This window comes from Brassica napus, chromosome C2, assembly GCF_020379485.1.
Source record: "Brassica napus cultivar Da-Ae chromosome C2, Da-Ae, whole genome shotgun sequence".
NCBI classification, from domain to species: domain Eukaryota; kingdom Viridiplantae; phylum Streptophyta; class Magnoliopsida; order Brassicales; family Brassicaceae; genus Brassica; species Brassica napus.
Genome location: NC_063445.1, coordinates 34,770,905 through 34,781,199, shown reverse-complemented (window position 1 = coordinate 34,781,199; position 10,295 = coordinate 34,770,905).

The following is a 10,295-nucleotide window of genomic DNA, read 5'->3' as shown; positions in this document are numbered from 1 at the left end:
AAAGTACAAAACTCCAAAAAAAAATCTAATGGACTCGATTTAAAAACCTCAACATGGACTAAATCCACAAAATAATCCAACTACGAAGATCTCCGGAAAATCTAGCTCCAATCGACCAGAGCTACTGCCGCAAGCACACACTCACCGGAAGCGAGAACCGCCAAGGCTACCATGAAAGCGAGGAGAAGACAAAGCACAAGAAGGATTTGTACAAGCTCCATCGAAAACAAAACCTGAGCGGAACCAAGAAAAAATTGAGGTAAAGCACTATGGACAAGAAGACTCATCGAGAGGGAAAAAGGAGATGTTGGAGCCGGTCCCGTCCGTCTCCTCCCGTTGTCGTAATCAGCCACTGCCGGAGACCCTTTTAAGGCCACCGTCCTCTAACAGCGAGCTTACTCATTGGTCCCAGCAGTTCAACCTCTACCAAAACCAGTTCACAATAACGATTCACCACTTTCCCTTCCACCATCGATTAAAATCTCGGAAGCTTAAGGGGTCATAGAGATGGATAGGTACCACACAGCCAAGTGGAAACACAAAACCGGGTATTGTCCTCCACAAATCCAGACATGCATGACCTCAGTACCAAGAACGACCACCAAACGAAACCGGAACGCCAAAAAAACCCAACACCGCTACATTAAAACCAGAAAAGATCCACTAAATCAAAGATGAAACACCAGCCAAAAATAGAAGGATGGGTCCCTAACGGCACCGGCAAGAATGCCGGAAACCAGAGGGACTAAGCTCGATGAAGACGAAAGATTTCTTTCTTTAGAAAAAAAGTTATAAAAAGAGAAAAAAACGTACCAAGTTAAGTTTAAGAAAATTGATTATTTGGTTAAAATTTGGCTCTCTAGTGAAAGAAAAGCAACACAGTTGGCTAAATTAACAAAATGTTATGAATATTATGTGATGTCCAATATAGAAGGTAATAGATTTACTTTTTCATCAAGGTTTTACTTGGTCTCCAAGCTAAACCCTCTTATTGTATCCCTATATAAAGAATTCATTATTCATGGAATAAGACACATCAATTTCTATTTTTCTCTTTTCTACTTATAACACGTTATCAGCACGAAAATCTAGTCGTTAATTAAAGTTCAAAATCCCAGTAGACATAGCTTCCACTCCGTCCCTTGCTTTTTTTTTTCTATCGAGCTAAGTATCACTTGTGCTTTAATCAATCGTAATTTGTTTATGCTCTTCTTGCTTTAATACATATACATGACATAAGTATGTTTACTTTAGATGTGATTTAACATGCTTGAATATTAAATCGAGTCATGCCTTGCTGAACGTATCAATATTTTCAGTTATATCTAGATGTCATAATTGTTTCATAAACGGTTGCATAAATAATTTCATGGCATGCTAGTTCATGTTGGTTTTGGCCCTTTTGGGACAGTTTTGTAATCTTGCACACCGTGATGTTTAATTTGCTTAAATGCTTTATTGATTCATAAATTGTGGATCTGCGGTGGATTGATTTCGTTTAATTTGGTTATGCATATTATCCTCTTTACTACTCTTATGCTTTGGTAAATACTGATCTAGAAATTTGTTGGGTTAAAGTGGTTTGTTTAGTCGATATTCATATTTGGTTAACATATTGTTTCATTAGCTTTTTTTATACTCGACCATATCGAAATATAGCTTTGAAATTAAAGAGATGAATGGCTGAATAAACTCGTTTGTAATTAATCTGTTTATTTCTAATAATTGGTCGTCTGTTTGATTGCTTGATGAGATGGCATATTTTTTCTTCTATGAGTTGAGGATTATTAAAACAGAAATTGGCAAATACGCAATAGCTTGGTTTGGTTTGTATAGTTTGTTTATATGATTAACTATTTGACAATCACATAGCTTTACGAGAACCGTGCTTATAATTATGATTTATATGAGATACTATTGGTTAGTTGGTCATTTCACTTTGAAATTACTAAAGTTTATATGAATGAATATTTTGAGATTAGATTTACTTGTATTGATAAAAGCATGTTTACATTTTAGATTATGCAATAAAAGAAAGTATGATATTGCCCTTCGATAAAATTTTGGTAGATAGATCTTTACACTTGATTCAGTAACCAGAGTTTAATATTAAGCTTGCATATATATTTGGTCAACTAATAATCAAACCGACGTGTAATATTATGTATTGTAACCATGTAATTTAATTTGGTTTATACTATGGTTTGGTGTTATGCCATAGTTATCACTTTAAGCATACCTATATTTTATCTATTTTTGGTTCATTGTGTTTTACTAACTTGATAGCCATATTTTTATGAGCAAAATCTTGACTAGTTCAGTTTTACAAGGATTTAATCAGTTGAGAAGTAAAAACTGTTCCGATGTTATCCTTGCGCTGGAACTCCGATCTTGATTGCTCTACTCCCTATTGAGATAAGTATTTTTTTTCATGCATTATATACAAGGTTAACTGAAATTTGATTAGATAAAAATAACTTATATGAAAACTGAGAAATGTGATATAACAATTGTTCACTAAATTGATTTATTCATTAAACCTTGTTAAATAGCATGAAATGAAAAGAAAGATCAAGTCCATATAAATAATTACTACAGAAATATTATTTATTTCCTCATATAATAAGGTCGTATTATATTACATATCTTTATATAATTTGAATTAATTTTACCATTATATTTTATTACCATTGTATATACGAGGGTTTTAAGTTTAATGCTTGACCGTAAAGATCAATAAGTTTTAGAAAACAATCCAAAGAAAGGTATGATCACCTGAATGTGATTACCTAAAGCTCATTATGTATTTTGCATCTAAAGATTACAAGACCTAAAATCTGTAAATAAATTTTAATTATGTTGGATGTTAAGTTTAAAAGAAAAATTTCTCGAAAAAGTTTTAATGATGCATATATATTGAAAAATACATTTTTCACACAAGTAATGTTGTCCAAAAGACACATGATTAAGAAATGAGATTAAAGAAGTTTATACTTGTATCTTGTCTACTTGAGACTCAGAAAAACAATGAGTTATTGATGTAAGATCATAAATCACGTCTAGTTGGTTATGATTCATTCTCTTAAAGAGAATTTAACACTTTGAGAAAGAAAATCCACACAAAAAATATTAGTAAAAAGTGAAAGTAGAAGTGGTATACATAAATGTAGATATATATATATATATATATATATATATGGTTATAGTCAATGTCAATATCCAAAGAGTTTTTTTTTAGAACTCACACTTTCATTTGAAGTTGAGAAAATAAAAATGGTAATAAAGAAGAGATGTGATTCAATCATCTAAAGATGAAAGAAAACTAGTGTGAGTAAAATACAAGGTAGTATAAAGTGTATTGAATGTTCAAAAAGGGATATATATATATATATATATATATGATGCTCGAGAAGAGTACATAATATTACTGCACATAAGAATGCAATTTAAAATCATTATTGCATCTTATTCTTATAAGTGTCAAAAGTTAGAAGGACCTGAGAAAGAATACATGACCCATTTAGGATATGTTGATTCAAAAATGAGATTCATTCGAGATTGATAAACTTATAGTATTATCATCTCGAGGGGAAGAGTTAAAGAATTTCACATTTTATATCAAGTGAAACATCTAAAAGATTATATTTACACTAACCTGAGAATGATAAATCCTTCATAAAATAAATCCATAGAAATTTGAGACAAATTATACTGAGACACTAAGCGAAAGAAATGTTAAATTCATTTCAAATCAGAAATATTTCTCAAGGAAGTAAAAGTATAGTTGAAAAAGTTTCTACACCCTCTTATAGATTGTACTGCACAAACATTTGTCAAATGGAGATATATATATAGTAAACCAGAAGTTTACAAAATATTTGGCAATATTTAGCATAAACAAGTTAGACTCTTTTTGTTCAGTAATGATGCAAAAAGATTATTCCGAATGATTTGACATATGTTGCTTGCTCATAAAATAAAATAGTAGTATGTTTTTTCACCAGCCTAAAGAAGTTGTTGGCATGAATAAAAGAGATGTTAGTGGACTGATCTCCCACTATGCATCTTTGTAATATTGGTGAGTCCACGATAAGTATTTGATAATTATTGCATGTTCATTGGTTTAAGTAGTGAACATTTTGAGCAACATAATTTTCATTAAGCCAATAAGTTATAAATAGTTCTCCCATCACTAGTATTGAGTCATAAACCAAACATTCCCATCTAAGAATTTTGAATGTGTATTGCTCCACCACAGAGCTTTGAGATAAGTTTTCTAATGAGTTGGGAGTATATGTTGGGTATGAATCTCCATTAATAGTTACATTTCTAGAGCCATCCCCAAAGGATAAAAGTAAGGCTCCATGTGAATGCTAAAATTAAATTAGTATTTTCAACATAAGGAGGAGAAAATAAATAGCTGAAAAAAAAGAAGTTGAAATGAATTATCATTGATCCTCGGACTAAAGAATATGTCAAATAGAAGTCCAAAAAATAATTCAATTATAATGCTTAGTAAAACAGTTGTCAGACACATTTGCAGACCCCAAACAAACATAGTGATCAAGTCACATATAACAACTGTAAATGCTCCAATAAGAATATATGTTCTAGAAGAACAATATCAAACTGCTAGTCACGCCTGCAGCGTGGTAGACATATTGGCTCCAAAGATAAAAAACCTCGTACATGAAAAGGAGCATATATTGATAATGATCAAAATGAAGCAATATAGTTTTGAATGATCTCCAAAAGAGACTTTAAACATGACTGAAAATAATTCAGGTACCTGAGACAATGAAGAGATCTCAATATGTTATGTCATGTATGAAACAAAATGGAACTTATAAGCAAATCAACATCGATGATATTTATGCATGCAAAGTAGCAGTTGATATGATAAACGAGAAAGATGATTATGAAACAAACTCTATTGAAAAATGTACACAAACAAATGAATGGCCAAATCAGAAAGAAGCAATAGATAAATATATAAACTCTTATGAAAGAGAAAAATATTTGGACCAGTAGTCCATACACCAAAATGTGTAAAACAAGTGGGATAAAAATAAGTAGTTGCTCAAAGAAAGATCAATATGGAATTGATTGTGAAGAGATATAACCTCATATGGTAGATGCAACTACTTTCAAGTCCGACAACAAAGGAAGAACTTCAATTATACAACCCACTGGAAACTGATAATCCCTAAGAGATAGAATCCTTAAATGAAAGAATCCCTGAAGAACCGACGATATCAAAATCATGTTCCCGGGAACTCTACCTATTGGATCGAAATATGTTGTATGAGATATATGAAATATTTGAAGTTAATCAATACATCTTTGTTTATCAAGAGATTATACCATATTGTCTTTATGTATTTCAAAATGGAGATATAAAAATAAGATGTTATCAAAAAGATCCCTAAATGATTTTATTTAAGATGTTCATATATGTTTGGTCTTGAAGTACTATATTTAAAGTTTTATTCAGCAAATTACTTATCTTTTCATAATGCATATTTTGAAAAGATATTGGGTTTGAAATCCAAATAGACCCAGAAAATGTTGTATATGTCAAAAGAGAATTATAGACGAAAAGTCTAAAGACTCTAAATAAATATATATTATATAAAAAAAGCTTTTGCTTCCCTCCCAGCCTATCCACATAGGACGACATGTCACTAATTCACCTTCTATCATAGCGACACCTGTACACTCTCAAATCCGCACCGTTTCATTAACTCTCATGTGTTTTGGGCTTTTTCGTTTATCTCTGGTCGCTGTGGTTTGGGCTCAGGAAACTGCTGTTCTTATCTTTCGAGACATCCCAATAGCCCAACAGATTGAACCCTAACTGTGTTTTACACGCAGAAAGGATTTTACAGTTCGTCTCCCTTTTTTCTTCTGTGGTTCCCCTCTTCTTCCTCCTGTGACTTCTGATCTTCATCTGTAACATTGAAACGCTTCCAGTTATATCTTCTTCATGTTTAATCCTTTATTAATTAGATGATTCTGTTTAGAGAAATTCTTAGGGTGAACCTCTAGGTTCACTATCCAATAGTGTTTGAGTATTTGATATTTGATATCTTTTAGAAAAGAAAATATAATTAAATATCCAAATTAGATTATATTTTTAAAATAAAACAATAAAAATACATAAAAATAGTTACAAAAAATAATTAATTAATATTGTTAATCCTTCAGCAAAATACTAAACCCTAAATACTAAACCCTAAACCCTAAACGTTAAACCTTAAACTTTGGATAAACTATAAACCGTTAGAAAATCTTAAACCCTAAATCATACATTAAAAACTAAATTTTAATAACACTAAACCCTAAATCCTAAATCCTAATCACTAAACCCTAAACCCTTGGGTAAACTCTGAACCCTTGGATAAATCATAAACTCTAGGGTTTAATTTTAAATATTTTTGATTTAGAGTTTATGATTTATCCAAGGGTTCAGGGTTTATCCAAGGGTTTAGGGTTTAGTTATTAGGGTTTAGGGTTTAGTGTTATTAAGATTTAGTTTTTAATGTATGATTTAGGTTTAAAATTTTCCAATGGTTTACGGTTTATCCTAGATTTAAGGTTTATAATTTAGGGTTTAGAGTTTAGGATATAGGGTATAGGATTTAGTATTTTGCTAACGGTTTAACAATATTAATTCATTTATTTTTTGTAACTATTTTTATGTATTTTTATTGTTTTATTTAAAAAATATAATCTTATTTGGAAATTCAATTTTGTTTCCTTTTTAAAAGGATATCAAATATCAAATACTCAAACACTATTGGTTGGTGAATCTAGAGGTTCACCCTAGGGGGTGAACCCAAGAATTTCTCTATATTGACGAGAAATTATTGGGTTCACCCCCTAGGGTGAACCTTTAGGTTCACCATCCAATAGTGTTTGAGTATTTGATATTTGATATCTTTTAGAAAATGAAATAAAATTAAATATCCAAATTAGATTATATTTTTAAAATAAAACAATAAAAATACATAAAAATAGTTACAAAAAATAAATTAATTAATATTTTTAAGTCTTCAGCAAAATACTAAACCCTATACCCTAAATATTAAACCCTAAACCCTAAACGTTAAACCTTAAACTTTGGATAAACTCTAAACCGTTGGAAAATCTTAAACCCAAATCATACATTAAAAATTAAATTTTAATAACACTAAACCCTAAATTCTAATCACTAAACCATAAACCCTTGGGTAAACTCTGAACCCTTGGATAAATCATAAACTCTAAGGTTTAATTTTAAATATTTTTGATTTAGAGTTTATGATTTATCCAAGGGTTCAGGGTTTATCCAAGGGTTTAGGGTTTAGTGATTAGGGTTTAGGGTTTAGTGTTATTAAGATTTAGTTTTTAATGTATGATTTAGGGTTTAAAATTTTCCAATGGTTTACGGTTTATCCTAGATTTAAGGTTTATAATTTAGGGTTTAGAGTTTAGGATTTAGGGTATAGGATTTAGTATTTTGCAAGACTCAAGGCAAGAAATCTGAGAGAAAGAGGAATTAATTGTTCTAAATCAAAAATATTTAAAATTAAACCTTAGAGTTTATGATTTATCCAAGGGTTCAGAGTTTTCCCAAGGGCTTAGGGTTTAGTGATTAGGATTTAGGGTTTAGTGTTATTAAAATTTAGTTTTTAATTTATGATTTGGGTTTAAGATTTTCCAACGGTTTAGAGTTTATCCAAAGTTTAAGGTTTAACGTTTAGGGTTTAGGGTTTAATATTTAGGGTATAGGGTTTAGTATTTTGCTGAAGACTTAAAAATATTAATTAATTTATTTTTTGTAACTATTTTTATGTATTTTTATTGTTTTATTTTAAAAATATAATCTAATTTGGATATTTAATTTTATTTCATTTTCTAAAAGATATCAAATATCAAATACTCAAACACTATTGGATGGTGAACCTAGAGGTTCACCTAGGGGGTGAACCCAATAATTTCTCGTCAATATAGAGAAATTCTTGGGTTCACCCCCTAGGGTGAACCTCTAGATTCACCAACCAATAGTGTTTGAGTATTTGATATTTGATATCCTTTTAAAAAAAGAAACAAAATTGAATTTCCAAATAAGATTATATTTTTTAAATAAAACAATAAAAATACATAAAAATAGTTACAAAAAATAAATTAATTAATATTGTTAAACCGTTAGCAAAATACTAAATCCTATACCCTAAATCCTATACCCAATGGTTTACGGTTTATCCTAGATTTAAGGTTTATAATTTAGGGTTTAGAGTTTAGGATTTAGAGTATAGGATTTAGTATTTTGCTAACGGTTTAACAATATTAATTAATTTATTTTTTGTAACTATTTTTATATATTTTTACTGTTTTATTTTAAAAATATAATCTAATTTGGATATTTAATTTTATTTCCTTTTCTAAAAGATATCAAATATCAAATACTCAAACACTATTGGATGGTGAACCAAGAGGTTCATCCTAGGGGGTGAACCCAATAATTTCTCGTCAATATAGAGAAATTCTTGGGTTTGAGTATTTGATATTTGAACCTCTAGATTCACTAACCAATAGTGTTTGACTATTTGATATTTGATATCCTTTTAAAAAAGGAAACAAAATTGAATTTCCAAATAAGATTATATTTTTAAAATAAAACAATAAAAATACATAAAAATAGTTACAAAAAATAAATAAATAAATATTGTTAAACCGTTAGCAAAATACTAAATCCTATACCCTAAATCCTAAACTCTAAACCCTAAATTATAAACCTTAAATCTAGGATAAACCGTAAACCGATGGAAATTTTTAACCCTAAATCATACATTAAAAACTAAATCTTAATAACACTAAACCCTAAACCCTAATCACTAAACCCTGAACCCTTGGATAAACCCTGAACCCTTGGATAAATCATAAACTCTAAATCAAAAATATTTAAAATTAAACCCTAGAGTTTACTGACTCCGCCAGAAACTTCAACTATAAAAAGGTATGCTTGACCCCATGAAATGCATTAGTTCTTTCTTCACATTCATAAGCTTTCTAATAAACAATCTTCATAATGGATAATTCTTCTGTCCTTCTGGCCTATTTGCAGCGGTCCGTTTGCTTAGGTTCTGAGAAGCTATGAATATTAAGCGCGGCGGTGAGGTATTTCCTCTGTCCTTCTGGACGCGAAGGTAACTCTGGCTTGATTATGTTGTTGTTTTCTGTTTTTTAGTCTTTTCTCGCGTTGTCCATGTTTATAATATAAAACTTTCAAACCTAATAGTTTTCACCGGAGATCAATTTATTCATGTCTCCGTTAGAAAAATTATTCCCCTGAAGTTTTTGTTACTTACTTGGGATATGATCATTGTTGTAACATTATTCCCCATAAGTTTTTGTTGAGAACTACTTTTACAATTAAGAACTGATCGTGTTCATATTTTATTACATCATTATACGTCCTGTAAAATTATATATGGAACATACTCTCACACGATACTCTAATCATTGCTGGTTGGTCACCAACGACAATGGGACTACATCAACAGCTTCATTGTTGAGAGGCTTCAAGATTGAGCCATTGACAATAGCTGAGCTTAGCCAGTTTGTCATTACAGCCGAGCCTTAGGTTCACTTACAACCTTTAATAGGTTTGTCTCCACCATCATTCTAAGTTCTGTTTATGATTGCAACATCTATTATTGCATAACATAGAATGTATCTGCCCTGGGAAAGTCATCTGTACTCATATAAATGTATGGTGCTACATATCTTGCTCCAAGTGTGCAAGGAAACTTCAGAGGATTCCTCATCGTTTGCATGCATGTTCTGCTATCAGAGTAATGCCCTTGGTGTTCTCAGGTACACAGCGGTTTTAGTTGTTTCTTTATAACAATGTATCTAAAACATTGTACCCTGTCTATTAGGTATTGTGTGGAGATGACTGTTGCTGCTGACCCGGACGAAGCTGTTTTCGTTAAGTTTCTATGGTGACATAACAAAGCTCACCAATATCCGGGCTGCTGATGCTGGTCATCTGCTGGATTATGAGGTTTACGTGAGGATAGCCGAGGACATGTATTGTGATCTAAGAAAACTCTGCCAAATCCTATCCAAAACGGCATTTGAGATTCATGAACTGCATCAGTACTCATCTGAAGTTTTGTGAAGAGGCAATGAAGCAGAACAATTAATTCCTTTTTCTCTCAGATTTCTTGCCTTGAGTCTCTAGTAAACAAAAAAAAATAATTCTATTCAACAATAAACCGTCTTCTGTAATAACTGTCTAACACCAA